Below are 13,858 nucleotides of genomic sequence, written 5' to 3'. Positions count from 1 at the left end.
GGACAGATCGCAGGCAAGGGATGCTGGACGGCTGCCGATTTGAACAGGAGAGTGCAACCGCGGTCGCAGCAGGGGCTCCCCAGCAGCGCATACCGGCGGTCATGGTGTGTGCCAGCGGTGTGTTGCTCTAGCTCACTGCTCCCAGCTGTTTTGCAATCTGTAGATAGTGGCGTCTACACCAGCGCTGGAGGGCAAATGTTTGAGCCCTGTTCAGCTTATTGGAATTCAACAGGAACGTTCTGGGTCAGTGATTTTTCTATCTGTCTTAGTGTCTGTCTGCTGCTGGAAAACAGAAATAATAAGGCACATCTCTGTTTATTTTCATGGTTTATTTTCCTGGGGTGAGAGAGCAGCTAAATCATATTAATAATGAAAAAAATTTGGGGGATGCTTGTTTTATCCACCCTCGAAGGGGGCCCACGCTAAGCACTGCCAAGTGGGAGCACTCCGCTCTGTGGCGTTGTGGGAGGATACACTACAAAGCTGCCCATGATGGCTTTGTGCCAGTGGCAGATCCCTGGTGAGGCACCGAGGGGAAGCTTCAGAGCTCCCTTAAGCAGCCAGGGAGGGTTTGAGGATTTAGCTTGTCATCTCTGTGTGTGAAAGACTAGATCTTGCTCACTGTTATCCAGACAGATGAGGCTTTGCAAGCAGTTCCTAAAGTAGGATATGGTCTTCCCAGGTAGCCCTCATTTGCTGCCGGGGTTTTTCAGGAGTCAGCCTAAATCTTCCTCCTTGTTCATGCCTAGCTGCAATCCCAGACAGAGCAGGCTTGGACATCTAGCAATTACAACAGACAGCAATTCTTTCCTTACCCTTCCTGACTGTCTCCAGCGATCCCAGCAAGTCATCCAATTTGCTGGTGTTACTGTGGCACTGCAAAGCAAGAAGCCATTAGCGATTGGGTCTCGATGTGTCTCATTCTCAGTTTAAATACTGAAGAGGCTTCAAAACACCTCTTCATCTTAGCAGTTGACCTGAAATGGTATCTGTTGCATCGCACAGCTGTTATTTTTCTGAGCTGTCATGGTTTCTGATTGCAGAGTGAGGAGATGCAGTGCTCCTGAGCCCTGACATGCAGCAGGACTTGGAGTTTGTGCTGAATATTTCATGCAGATACATGCAGACAGAGGAACAAACATTTGGCCTCCAGCGCTGGTGTAGACGCCACTATCTGCAGATTGCAAAACAGCTGGGAGCAGTGAGCTAGAGCAACACACCGCTGGCACACACTTTTCAGGTCCCACATTGGAAAAGTTTAGTTTTGGAAATGCTGAGGAAGAATTTTGACCCAGGAAAGAGCTTTTCAAATATTCAAATTAATTTTTAACCAAACTTCACCCCTGTTCACAAAGGCAGGATGTTCATTTTCTGGTCAATTGGATTCAGAAAGAAAAAACTCACCCAGGCCTGGTTAGAAGACAAACAAGATGTAACAGAAGTGAAGAGGGGAAGGGAAAATAACTAGCTGGCTTCATCCAAAATCCTGGGCAATATATACAAAGTCTCCAGTAGGCTAGAGGCCGCAGCCCAATGAGATGGAGGAGATAAAAAGGATAGGCGGATCAATCGTGGGCAAGAGGAAGGAGGCGAAACATCACAAATCCAATATTTTAAAAAAGAACAATGCAGAGTTAAAAGCTCTGCCTTGATGGATTTTGCATTACAAAAAATTACAAAAAAATTTGCATATTTCAAAGCTTTTGCCAGCACTGGGATATATTTCACCTCAAGTTGATACTCCTCAGCAAAAATAAGAAGGGAAAAAACTTTTTAACAATCTGCCTTTTTTCTTTTTTCTCATACAAAGAAAAACAAGTCAACAAAAAGATTGCTTCAATCAAGAAGCCATGTAGCATCTTGCCTCTTCCCAGAGACACTGTGGAGAGCAGAGCGCAGTCGGTAATTTGAACAGAGCAACAGATCTTTTGAATTCCAGCCATGAAATGGGGAAGCAGTGATTAGCGGAGTTGGAATATATCTGGGTGAGGAAGACACTAAGAAACAAGTACAGGCAGTGATTCACACGCTGCCGTGCGCGGCAGTACCCACCTCCTGCCCTGCTTCTCTCCAGGTTTTCATCCCTAGGATGAGCAAATCCCTGGTTCTCACGGTGGAAACAATTCAAATATCTGCTGAGGACCCATTTCACTGGCATCTCACCCGCCTCTCTGCATTGCACGAGATGGGACGCTTCCCCACCTTCCCCAGGTACAAGACTCCTGCAGATCTGCAGCCACCAGATTTCAGGGATGAGCTTACAGGAGGAGACAGAGCAGGGAAGGCAGGCATGATAGCGAGTCTGGTTTTCTGTTGCTGTCACGTGCTCATCCAAAGGCAGCTTCCAAAGTGGCTCAGTTAAGCTCCACGGTTGTAATTGATAGTAATGAAGGAAGAAAGCCAGCCTCTGAAGGCTCAGCTAATTTCTGTGTCTGATGATTGCATTGGTTGAATATTTGAGGATCTTTATTAAATTCTTTAAAAAATTAAATAGAAGCATCAAGATGGTCTTAGCTCTCAGTCAAAAATCACAGGTGGCGGCAGGATGAAGGGAAGGGGATCTCTTCTAGGCCAATCCTGCCTGGGAAAGTAAACCAGCCATTCAAAACTGGTGGAGCACCTGTTTAAAAACACAAGCGATTTTAATCTGAGGTCTTTGGAGATGGCTGCCAAAGTGACCCGTTGGCCAAAGAAGCCGTCAGCCACGAGCCTTGTTGGGGCTGATGGACCCTGAGCAGGATTGATTAAAACAGCCCTGAAATTCATCCTTTAGAAGCCTCCATGGTGTGAGCATTGTTCACATGGCTTCAGACCAACCTAACCAAAGCCCTTGTCCCAGATTTTCAAAGGGATGATGTCGGCAGGATCTCCTTTAGCAGGAGCTAAATGCAAGTTCTGCTCAGCCGCGCAGTGCGATGCGAAGCGGAAGCATGGGTTCAGCTCAGATTGGGACTGCAGGAATTAAAGGGGAACGGGAAAGGAGTCTCTTGCTTGCATATTTTATTTATTGAACTGCAAAAGGATGGGTTTTCTCGCCTGCTGCTGTTCTGAAATGGTGGAGGCTCTCCCAAATAGCTCCCAGCACTCCAGCATGCTCACACCTCTCCCATGAGGCTTTTGGTCAAGTTGTCTGGTGGGGATTTTATCTTTTCCAGCTTCTCAGAGGTGAAAGGTGGTCTTTTTCTCCAATATAATGAGCTGTTCTTTGCATGTCAGCGCTGGCTCCGTATAGTGTCTTCGTTCATGCCTTCATGGAGAATTTAGAAATGAGACATCTCCTTTCTGGTTCGGGCTTTCAAGCGTATTTAATCCCAGCACTCAAACAATCCACAGCAACAGGAATCGCCTTTTAAATGGGGGAAGCAGATATTTGTTCTGAGAACATATTTGCAAATGGCTTTCATCCCCTCTCACGAGGCTGGGGCTGAACAGCAGCATGAAAGGAGCAAAGCGTGCAGCACAGGAGGGAAAGACATATAAAGCCAAAGGATGTGAGGGAGCCTCGTTACACTGACTTTCGAAAAGCAGTGTCTCCATGTCTTAGAGGTTTAAAAAAAGAGTGCTGAGTAGTTTTCTTTCTTTTGAGGCTGGTGCAATATAGTCGGTATTTGTGAGGACTTGGAGGGGAGGCGGGAAGGTGGTCGCAGAGCTGGGGGTGCTCTCTAGGACCTGGGCTGCTCATGATGGTCAAACTATCTTCTGAACTGAGATGGTGTCACCCTGTGGGACCTTGGGGTGAGTGAGCAGTTCCTGCTGCAGAAACCAACATCGTTTCCCTCTGACATTAGGGTAGGTCTTGAGGGGGAGGTTACAAAAACTTCAAAAATTCAAATTCAGAAAAATTCAGCAAAAGACCCTTTGCTTTTGCTGAGCAGGGACAGATGACAGCCCAACAGCTGAAAGATGCCGGATTGCCTTCTCACTGTGCACTGAAAAGCAACATCCTCGTGGCCACATACATCCCAGCTGCGCTTAGGGCTCATCCTTCCTTGTCCCCACTTTGGCCAGGGCAGGCCAGCCCGGAGCCCTGCGCTGGGTAGGACGTGCTGGCCATGATGACAGCATCACATGTCAGATGACAGCAAGAGCCTTCCTCTTGCTCCCAGGTTTGGAGCCGTTCCCACCGCTTGGATGTTGCTGCAGGCCAGGTCAGGGTTACTTAAACACCACTAGATATTTGTCCAGCGGCTCCAGCAGATCTCATCTGCACTACCCAGGACCCACCTGCTTTCCACCAACGCCACCCGTGAGCCCCGCTGAACATGGCCATTTTGGGGATCCCCAAGGGCTGGTCAGGATGGCCTTTATTTCTTGCAGCTGTGCTCATTCAAGTGAATCGTCCTCAGTCGTAAAGATTATATTTTGTAAAGATTGTAAAGTCTGTATTTCAATACCTCAGCAGGTAGTACCGGGGAAAAAAAGGCCAGCTTCTCCCCTTCCTGATTTGTGCCCATTTTGCATGGTAGAAATGACTCTGCTGAATCCCGGGTAGGTGTCGGAGGCGTCCCTCGCAGAGCCAGGGAGGGCCTGCCTGTGTAGTCCCAGCTCTAACCACAAAGCACGCAGCCTCAGCCATTTTTCTTCCGAAGAGGTGGCTTTTCTGCTTGGAATTCAGCCTGAAATTAGCCTTTTCACTGGCATGATGGTAGATGCAGATCCTTCTCTGAGCTGCTGGAAGCGGTCCAATCTCAGCTTACGGCAGCATCCCAGAATGACTTTAAAAGCACAAATCTCAAACTTTGTGTTAGCAGCTCAGCTGCTTCAAATAACACAGAAGGAGATAGGGGAAGAAAATAAACAAACCCAGATTTTAACAAATATCTTCTGCTTCAAGCTCATTCTGTATTTGTTGGCAAGGTGAGTGCGCTTTCCAAAAAGCCTTTTAGGTGTTTTTGAATGGTAAATTCAGATCTTGTGCTCACTTGTGAAGGAAATGACAGAAAGCAAGAACGGGGCAACAACCCCCCATTTTATATAAATCTAATCATCAGCTTGAAAGTAGACATTAAAATTTAGCTCTTGACTTTTGGTAATTAAAAGCGTTTTGTGATGACTCGATTGATTAAAACCGGATCATCCATTTAAAATGAAAATTCAGAATGAAAATTGCTTTTGTTGCACCCATTATTTTATTTTAAAACCCCTCGCTGTTATCACCCCAATAAAAAGCTGTCACTTGTTCTGTCAAGTAATTCACAAGACGAGGTATATTTGCATTTCTCCCCGACTTGTGTTTATTTCCGTAATTACAAATAGATTCTCCTTCTAACCCCCTTCTTCCATCCTTCCCGCAGCACTCGCCCTCCCCTCCCTCACCGTCACCGGGGGAGCTGCTGCCCTTCATCCTGGGCAAGCACAGAGAAATCCCAGTGAGGAAAATCAGGGAAGGAGGAAAAAACAGTTGTCAGCAGGTTTGGTGCCTTCTGTCTATAAAAAGAAGCAGCGGGTTTAGCCTGCCGTGCCGGGAAGCCCCCAGTGTCACAGCTCAGCTAATAGACGGGTGCTGGCAGAGGCTGCCCAGTGGTTGAGTCAGCAACATGGCAGCCGTGATTGCTTTTCTTCTTTAAGAGAAAAAACCAAAACCAAACCCAACTCTTTCTGTGCTGAATGGAATGATAATTCCTTGCCATTAACTGAAATTTTGATTGATTAGATTGAACAAGTAATGATAAAAACAAGCTTCGCTTAAAGATCATGGGCTAGATTGTGGGGGTGTGTGAGAGCGCGAGCCAGGCTTGGGGAAGATGGGCAATAATTTCACTTCTGCTGTTAGCCTTTCCCTGGTGTGATTCAACTCTGAAAGCAGAAACAGAGCCAGAAGTCGTCCCAACCCATCCAGCATATGTGACTGTCCCCCAGAAGCTGATTCTGTTGTCCCATCCCCCTCGCCTCCGCTCTCTGCCAAGGGATGCTAAAGAGGGCTTGGGGGCTGTCACTTGGTATACGTGAAAGCAGGGAAGTAAAGTTAATTGAAAAGGATAATTAATTAAACGGCGGTCAATGGAGGAGCCGGGTATCCCCGCTGCAGGCAGCTGGGCCAGCCAGGGGTAATGGAGTGTGCTCGCCCCATGCGTGGCTTGCTGCCACCCGGCTCATCCCAGGCGCTGCCACCAGCCGGCCCTGAGCCCCGTCCCCTCCTCTGCTTTTTGCTGCTGCCACCGAGTTAGAGGAGCTCTGCGGCGGCTGCGGTGTCCCTGTGCTCTGATTGCAGTGCCGTGCCGCTCAGGCCAGTGCTCAGACACGTGCTGTAGGGAGGCTCGAGCATCTGAAGTTGTAAGATGCTCTGAGCCTTTGCGTATTTGTATATATTTGCATGCATGCCTATATAATTGTATTTAGTATAAGTAGAGCTGTGTGAGTGGCTTGTATAATACAAAAGCAAATACATATGTTTCGAAGTTCTGTGTTTTCCATCTGAAAGCCGTCTCCAGTTATGGCTGAAGCCTCTCTCTTGGCTTTTTATCTTTTTTTTCATAGGCAGCTTCTCTCTCAACCTGACAGCGCCGCTACATGAGTCTGTATTCCAGGGCTGAGGGTTTTCAATTTATCTGCACAAAGCACTTGTACTTAATCTGGAAAGCGCAGGGACATTAGCACCACCTTGCCTGGGCTGTGCCTTGCAGCCAGCCAGCCCAAGCAGGGCAGCGGTGCGGGGCTCGCTGCTCTCACTGCTTTTCTTTTGCTTTTCTTTTTCTTTTTCTTTTTCCTTCTTCTGTTTGGTTAAACTGGAGACAAGAGTTAAGAAGAAAAAGAATTAGAGAAACAGCAAGCTTTTGAAGGGCGGTGTGTTATTAGTAGATTTTTCCTCCTTTGTTTCATTGTATTTTGTTCTAATATTCCTAATTCCCAGACATGGCATAACCCTCCTCTTTCCACCCATTCTTTTTTGGGATAGAATCATAGAATTGTTAAGGTTGGAAAAGACCCTTAAGATCATAGAGTCCAACCGCCTATGGAGTCCAGCCTATCACTGCCAAGTCCACCACTAAAACATATCCTCAAGTACCATGTCTGCCCTTCTTTTAAATACCTCCAGGGATGGACACTCCACCACTTCCCTGGGCAGCCTGTTCCAATGCCTGACAACCCTTTCGGTGAAGAAGTTTTTCCTAATATCCAAACTAAACTTCACCTGGTGCAGGTTGAGGCCATTTCCTCTTGTCCTATCACCTGTTACCAGGGAGCAGAGAACAACCTCCCCACTCTAGCCCCTCTCAGGCAGCTGCAGAGAGCGAGAAGGGCTCCCCTCAGCCCCCTCTTCTCCAGGCTAAACCCCCCCAGCCTCCTCAGCCGCTCCCCAGCACACTTGTGCTCCAGACCCTGCCCCAGCCCTGCTGCCCTTCTCTGGACACGCTCCGGCCCCTCTTGTCCCAAGGGGGCCAAACCTGAGCCCAGATTCAAGGTGGGGCCTCACCAGTGCCGAGCACAGGGGCCCCATCCCTGCCCGGCTCCTGCTGGCCACGCCAGTGTTGACACAAGCCCGGGGGCTGGTGGCCTCCTTGGCCACCTGGGCACTGCTGGCTCTTACCAGCCAGCTGTCAGCCAGCACCTCCAGGGCCTTCTCTGCCGGGCACAGTCCAGCCCCTCTGCCCCAGGCCTGGAGCATTGCCTTGGGTTGGTGTAACCCAAGGGCAGGACCTGGATCTTGCAAAGCATCTTGCAAAGCTGTAAACTCTAGGAGAAAGCCAAAATAATGGAGAGGCAGAGGGGAAAGCAATCCCGTTATGTGGCCATGCCCTGGGAGAATTGTAGGTTGGCGGTGGGAAGGTGGTGGGATGGAGATGCACAGCCAGCCCTATGCTCATCCCCGGTAGCCCTGCCTGGCACTGATGGGACATGTCTTTCCCCTGGGGTGCACGTTCATGGACAGGGCTGTGCCCTCAGCCTGACCTACCCGCACGCAGCCTGGTGTTGATCTGAGCTGCCTCTAAGCTGAGGACTGCCTGGGATGGAGGAAAATCTTTGCACTTTGTGCTTTCGAGGTGTCCAGAAAACTTCCTTCCCTTCCAAGATTCTCCCTGTAGGAGCGCCTCAAAGCATCTCTGTCATTTAGTCAAGCACCAAGCTTTTTTCCTGGGCACCACCAACCTTGCAAATTTGGCATGACCCAGATCTGAACGTTGAAACACAGGTGAAATGGTCTCCAGGGATCTTTGATGACAGATTTACATTTCAACAGAGAAAAATTTCCTGAATTTGGAGAAAAGGATTTCTTTTCCTGGGTGTGCAGCTCTCAGTGATGGAAATAAGAACCAGCAACAAAAATACCACCTGAGTCTTACGTGCCCAGGTTGAATCAGGTTGAAGAAGCCAGATACAACAAAGACACCATTATGACTTGTGTTACAGGAAACAGGAGCACAGGGTGTCTTGTGTGTTTTCTTTCAAAGAACAAAGTCAAGATGTAAGGAACCAGTGGGGGTGAAGCAGGCTGTGATTAATCTGCAACCTGTTTAATCGACCTTAGGATAACTGAGAGTTGTCTCTGGATGACTGAGATCAATGCGGTATCATTAGAGATGGCTCTAAAGAGCATCTGCTTCAAAAGCCGAGCAAAGCAGGAGGGATCTGGGGAGAGAGGCTAGAGCCCGGAAGCAGAGGGGGATGCTGAGCAGCAATGGGGCTTTTGCACTACACAGAGGACATGCAGGAGGGTAAGGTGGTTTGTGGTGGTTTTGTTTAAAAGACCAGGAATTTCTGGTCTTTCCAAACACCTGATCTCTGCCGCGGGGATATCTGGGAAAGACAAATTTTTCGATGAACACATGCTAAGGCTGTAATTCATCCCTGTGCTGAGAGGCCGGTGCAATACAGATACGCTGACGAGTGTGCACTGCATGTCTCACGTTCATGGAGTGCGCAGATCTTTTAATGCTTCCAGCTACAAAGATGTCTCTGCTCAGCCCTTGGGGTAGCATGGTCCAGAGCTCTGGGGGGAACAGGTTCCTCCAGTCCTGCTGCAGCAAACCCAGCACCTCTGCAAATAGGAGCAATTCTGTTGATGCAGCCTTTTGTTGTCTGACACGTCTCCAAAGCACTGTGTTCATGGCATATCGGGTGAGTCTGTAGTTACTCCAGACAGGAACATCCAAATGTCACCTGAGCTTTGCAGGTACCATATCTCCAGATTTGGATCCAGCCCTCTGAGAGAGGCTGGATCAGGCATTCCCATGAATCAAACCATGGTTTAGTTCACTTCTTCCTAGTGTGAAGTGAGAATATGCTTCTATGTTTTTGCCCTGCCATACCGATGAGGGCAGGGAAACAGGGCTGTTAATTCCAGAGTTTATAGAAGGAAGCTTTTAGCCATTGGTTTCTGTCCAAGCCCTGGCACAAGAATCAAATACCCAGAAAACAAGACCCCAGAAAGGGAGGAAAGTGTCGTTTCAAATCAGGGAAATTCCAAGTGCTGCTAGGCACAAACAGAAAGCAATTTGGCAGCTGATGACTGGGCAGGCTTTTTCTTTCCTCTCTTCCCCAGTGGCTATGGAAACTGCTGTTGTTCGTCTGCCGTCCCGAGGAAGGTGGGCACAGTGGGCATGCAAAGCTCCCCAGGGAAAAGCCTTCACAAAACAAAATAACCCAATGCCTCCAGGGGCACGAGGGGCTGCGGGACTGGGAGCTGCAAGGTGGCCAGGCAGGGGAGCCACACAGAGACCTATGGCCACACTTGACGATGCCCAAGGACAGTGGGTGGACAGGAACTGCTCTGTCTTCCTGGTGACTCTCTGGGTGACCACAAAACGATTCTCCCAGCCCAAGCGCCCATGGTGCCGGTTGTCCCCAAGCAGCATATCTCCCTTCGCCTTTTGATTCATTTTACTGACTAAAGCAGAGATTTTATATCTGGATTTCAGGTGTCAGCCTCATTTGGGTCTGAGTTGTTGGGTTTTTTAAACCCAAAAGCCCTTTGCAAACCAGTTTTCACAATCTCATCCAGCAAGGCCTTTTTTAAATACAACTCCCTTGACTCCAGAAGCTCTGGATTGGAAAAGGAAAAATAACTATGATGAGACTTGAGCTCCTAGGCTTAGTGTTGGGTGTGAGAAGTTTGAGTTTTACAGATTAAATATCAGAAGAGCTGTCATGGCTCCAGGGTGGTTTCGGATGAGCGTGTTCAAGATCAGCAGTGTTTACAGGAAGGACTCAGTGTAAGAATTGCTCTCTGATTAGCAAAACAAGGAATGGTTTGGGATTGTCCCTTCTCTTGCCCTGTGCATTGTAAGTTATGAGAGGCTCCTTCAAGCCTCTGCATAAACCCTTGCTGCAAAGGAAGTAGTTTTTCAGCTCTTTTGAGTGGTTTGCAAAGGTTAATGAATAAAGAATCAATTAATGGTTTCCTAGCCTTGCACTTTCTCTTGTCATTTAAAGGGTTCCTTTTTTGAAGATTAGTTTAATGTTAAGAATAACGTGGTTTTGCTGAGAGCTAATTAGATGTGGCACCATCTCTCCTTGCTGTGCTCTCCCGCCTTAAAGCAGACTGGGGCTCCGGGAGCTGCTCTCCCAGGGCAACAGCAAGGAGTCGCCCCAGACCCTGCTTGCTGCCCGGCGCAGCAGAGAAGCTTCAGCACCCCTAAAAGTTTGGTTTTGAAACAGGAGTTGCCAAAGTGTTTTGGGGTTTAGACAACTCCCTGCCCTCTTTTTGTGGCTCTGTCTCCAGTTTGTGATGGCTGTGGCTGCAGCCCACAGGGAAATGCCCCCACAGATGCTCTCAGACACTTGCTGCTTGAGGAGGGGTTGGGGCGCCAGGAATTGCACAGGGTTAAGCTCACGTGTGGTGGAGTATCCAGGAGCAGGTTTCTTTCCTGTCTCAAAAGGCATCCAGGTTGAGCCACTCAAAAGAGTAACTGGGCATTTCCTCAAATAGCCAAATACAGACAACAAGCAAGATCTAAGGGGTGTCAGAGAAGCTCATGGCTGTAACCCCCGTTGGCTCCACCAGTCCCGATTCTGGCAGGGCAAAATTAGGCTTGATCCTGTTGCAGTGCCTAACACGACTCCTGCAGTCACAGCTCACTTGGGACTTCTTTACCTCAGCATGTTAAAAAGTCCCTCTTTCCCTTATTTAAGTGATGCTTTATCAGAATATCTCCCATCGAGGAGAGTCTGAAGCCCTCACAGTCTTTTGTGGACTATGTGCTTTCACCTAAATCCAAAGTCACCAAATGCACTGGCAGGCACCCATCAAGTTCAGCACACTCTGGCAGAGTTTCCTCCGTCGAGCTGGCCCATTTTACTGGACCAACCTCGAAGTAAAACCCTCAGCACACATTAGCAGCACCAGCCCCTGAAAACAGAGTTCAACCTGGTGGCAGTATTTAATCAAGAAAGTCCTTTTCTCTCCCTTACCGCATTGGCAACCCATCAAACCTGATCAGAGAGCCTTTTGTTTCATGAGGCTCAGCCGAGATTTTTCTCTGATTTATTAAAGCAGCTTCCCCTATTATGAAAGCAGTGGAACAGAAACACCCATCAAAGGTTTAAGAGCCTAAATGGGTGTTAATTAGCCCAGCGGGGAAGGCAGAGTTTCAATGAGGTTTATCTTTAAACTACTATTAAGTTTGACAATGTAAAGAGATAAAGTTGGTAGTTTTAATTCAAGCCTTGCCTAATCAAATAGATTATGGTTGTTACCCATACCTAAAATGTAAATAATCTTTACCTTCGGTGGTTTGTTTTATGGAACAGTATCATATTGATAATTGTGATGAAGCCCTGCTGGCCTCTGTCTTGCCCCTGCTGCACAGCATCCACCACCGAATCCTTCTTAACGCATTCTGCTTTAAAGGGATTAGGAAGAGAGTGGGATGGAGTAGAGCGGAGGAGGAAGGCAAGGCTCAGCGTAGAGTTTCAGAGCTGATTAGCTGCTCGTGGGGTGCAGCCAAAATGCCTGCTGAGCGGGGAAGGGCCCTTCGCCCCAGCAGTGGCTCGGGCAGGTGAAGTTCCCTTGAACACTGATGGCTTATTTTGTCCTGGGTAGTTTGTACCTGCCTGAGGTGCAGTGAGTGTTACACATTTTGCTAAAAGTATTGCATTGATCCTGATGTTTAAAACATGGAGGCCCAAGATCTGCTAGAGCTTTCAGAGAGGCAGAAAGCATCCATTAGCAGGGAAAATCACTTCCAAGTAGCCTGAGCTGGATCAGAAGGGATGTGTCAGCCCTCCGTGCTGCTCTGTGGGGTATTTGGGTAGGAGGGAGCCTGGGCCACATCCCCACGGGAGAGTTTGACTCATGTTGTCTGTGGACACAAGTGTCCTGAGCCCTGGTTTGCACAAGCTCCAGCCAAGCACCATCTACACTGGAAGCATACATTAGTCTGGCTACAGTGGGGCAACACTCCAGTTATTTTTAAGGATTTAATGCTAAAAAAGGAGAAAGAGAAAGAAGAAAAATGACCAGCTGCCTAAACCCAGATGAGCCTTTTCAAAGACCCCTTTTCTATCTCAAAACTCTGCATAAAGGCCACATCTCTGTCAAGCCCACAAGAAAATTCTCAGCTTGAGCATTATGCTGGGGAGGAAAAGCCACTTTTCTAAAGCTTTATTCCTTTTCTTTTCCTTTTTCTCCTCTTTCCCTCCTTGTGTTAATCTGATTGATTTGCGCAGGAAAGAAAAAAATAAAAGGCAGATGGGAATTTACATGCAGCAGGATTTTCATTGGGACTTTTAGATATTTACAATACCTCAAGGAATGAAAGAAAACCATAAAGATTATAGACTTGGAGACCAGCCTGTGCACTGCATGTGTGTTTGTGTATGGGCACTGAGGTATTAGCCACACACAGAAAAAGAGCACACAACAAATTTGTCTCTAAAACTTTTAAATTATCTTTCAGTTGACACTTATTAACCTCCTGCTAAACTCATTATCTACGTGACTAAAACCCGAGCTATCAAACAGAAATGGCTCGTAAGGCTGCTGCCCATGCTAGGGGAGATTTCATTGTGAACAGGCAAGCTGAAACAAGTTTTTTTGTATTATTTTATTTTGCTCTGAAAAGCCAAATCCTAGACATTGCTGAAAGGGGCTCGCAGCACGATGCATGAGGAGAGTGCAACCAGCCAAATTAACATACAGAGAGCTGTGAAATCCAGGCACAGGAAATATATTCTGCTCTTATTTATGGTTTTATATCTCAGAGCAAGGAGTCCTTCTCCCCTTCCAGGCTGTGGGGGTTGCTGTGTGTTTACTAGGGCCACTGCATGATATTTAGAGATCAGGAGTGGAAGGGATTTTGCTTACTAACAAGCGGGACAATTTGGGTCTGGGATTTGCAGCCTTGGGGAAGAAGGATTATTTGTTACTTTTTGCAAATATCTGTTCATATATCAATGGAAATAGGCATTTCCTTTGGCCAAATAGCACAGCCTCGATGATTTAACTCTGGGCCTAGACTAGCATTTCCCATCCTGCTCTGATACTAACCTTCTGGGTGACTTTGGGGGGAAAACATTACAGACACATTTCAATACAGCGCTCCCTAAGGGCACAATGAGCATAAATGCTTATAAAGCTGAAGAGATGGGATTGTTTCAAGGAAAGAAAGGGCTTTGCATACCCACCCTTCTGGAGAGGAAAAAAGGCCTCCCTCCCAGCAGCTGCTCATTGAGGTCTGGCATTTGATGGCTCCAAAATAATCGAATAAACAAGGCACCTCTGTGCAAAGAGCAATTAGAGGCAGCCAAGTCCTGCTCCTTTCCCCAGCTGCCTCTGTGACAGGTTAAAAACCCTTCCTAGTAGCTTTTGCAGCCTGCTAAGAGCAGCTCGGAACTGACAGCCAGGGTGAGGTTCCCCCAGTAAGGCAGCGGCCAATTAAGCTGACGAAAAGGAGGGACATAGAGCAGACAGGACTTCTGT

Source organism: Phalacrocorax aristotelis, chromosome W (genome assembly GCF_949628215.1).
Source record: "Phalacrocorax aristotelis chromosome W, bGulAri2.1, whole genome shotgun sequence".
In the NCBI taxonomy this organism is placed as follows: domain Eukaryota; kingdom Metazoa; phylum Chordata; class Aves; order Suliformes; family Phalacrocoracidae; genus Phalacrocorax; species Phalacrocorax aristotelis.
The sequence above is the reverse complement of the archived record's forward strand: the minus strand, read 5'-3'. Positions refer to the sequence as shown.